Here is a 2,114-nt window from a genome sequence, read left to right as displayed (position 1 = left end):
GCAAGATAGCAAACAATGACATAAGCAATGACGTCATAAGAAGGGTAAGGATGGGAATTGTCCATCAAACCCAACTATTATAAATAGGTTGCTTAGGCAATTGTAGAGGTATCAGAAACAGAAAGCAGGAGGCTAAGAGTACTCATATGCTAGGAGAGCAAGGAGGAAGCTGCCGAGGCGATTCTGTAGTCTGACGAAGAATTCCCTTAGGGAAAAATAGTTCTAAACTCCCCTCTGGAGTTAGTATCTACAATCTCCCCTCTGGAGATAAGAACACCTTATGTAAAATATACTAAATAAAGGAAGTTTTTCTCCAGAAAGGTACATCTTCATCCTAGTCTTTCAATTATGAATTATTTAGAAAGTTTAGAATTAACAGAAGAATCTGATTATTATAGATTAACTGCTTTATTAGATAATGAAAAACAGGCTGTTCTAAAAACAGAATTAAATCTCAAATCAAATGAAAATTTTGATAAACAAAATCTTTTAAAAGAAGTTTTTAATAGAAAAAATATAATATACTATGGAAAAATTCAACTTGAAGCCCCTATAAAGATAAAATCCGCCAATGGAGAACTTGAAATAGCCTTGATAAATGATGAAGAATTGAGCAAACAGATTGAAAAAAAATTAAGGATCAACAAAAAAGATCTAAAATTGGATGGATTCATATTAGTACTATACAAGTCTTAATCAAATCTACATATATGAAAGGAATTAATTCACCAATAAGCTTATCAATCTGTGACAAAAGAATTACTGATGACCTAATAGATCAAATAATTGGAATTGTTCATGGAAACTTGGCAAACGTAAATGTTAAATTCAATGCCCATCTGGGATATGCTATACCTTTATCAACTGAAAATCCTGGAAGATCTATAAGTTTGGCTTATAAATTTCACAGAAAGAATCTAATGGAACAAGACGATGAACCATTTTCAATTACATATGCAATAAATTATGCTTTAACAAATAGTCATCATAGTATAATATTTAAAAATAGAGAAAGAATTTATGTCGATGAATTATTTCAGAAAATTGTAAAGACAGAAATACCAAAATATAAAGCTATTGAAAATCCAGTTCTTTTACTAAAAGAACCATCAGGAAAATTAGTTTCATCAAATTTTTAAATAAGAGAATCCAAAATTAATAGCCCTTTAAGTTTATCTAAGTTAAAGAATAAAGAAGAAAATTCTGAAATAAAAGAATTAACAAAAAAGGTCGAAAAATTAAATGAAATCCTGAACACTAAGTTATGACAATAAATAAAGAAGAAATATATGTAACCTATCAAGACAAGAAACAAGAGCTCTTTGAAAGAGAAAATCGGTTGAATTATTTACGGTTTTCTGAAATAAATCAAAGAGCATTTGAAACTCTAAAAATAATCTATGACAAGTTGAAAAGAGAAGTTGAAGAGCTAGAAAAATTAATAGAATCTCTAGAAAATAGTGATGAATCGATGATAGAATTTACAGAAATTCTAAGATAAATAATGAAGCATATAAAGATTGAAAGACCAGAAAACAAAATAAGAAGAAAAAGGGCGAAAAAATTAAAAAGTAAAATAAAGGAGTATAAAAGGGAATTAAATAATCTTCAGTTCGAAATTAATGACCTTATAATAAAAAGGATAGAAATAAGAATAAATATAAACAAGTTGGAGCTAAACTTAAAAAATTTATAAATGCCTGGAAAACCATATTATGACTTAAAAGAATTAAAGCTGTTGAAAGAAAAAATGGAGAATGAAGTTGAAAAATTAAAAAGATATTTAGAAACAACAGAAAGTGTAGAAATAAAAGAAGTTTTTGAGGATTTGAAAAATTATATTAAAGAAAAAGACAAACAGATAAAAGATTTTATATACAATAATCCATGCAAAAAAGAATATTATAAACTAAAACAAGATTGAAAAACTATAAAAATGAAATCAGAATTAGTAATAGTAGAAAAAATTGATATCAGAGCCAAGTTAACGATTAAGGATAACACTTTCTCTTTAAGCAACACTTTTAGTGACACGCTTTTCAGCCACAAAAGACAAAACTCTGTATATATCCATCTGTACACTAGATGGCACCTATATATATATATATATATAT

This window comes from Arachis ipaensis, chromosome B04 (assembly GCF_000816755.2).
Source record: "Arachis ipaensis cultivar K30076 chromosome B04, Araip1.1, whole genome shotgun sequence".
NCBI classification, from domain to species: domain Eukaryota; kingdom Viridiplantae; phylum Streptophyta; class Magnoliopsida; order Fabales; family Fabaceae; genus Arachis; species Arachis ipaensis.
Note: the sequence above shows the minus strand (reverse complement) of the source record.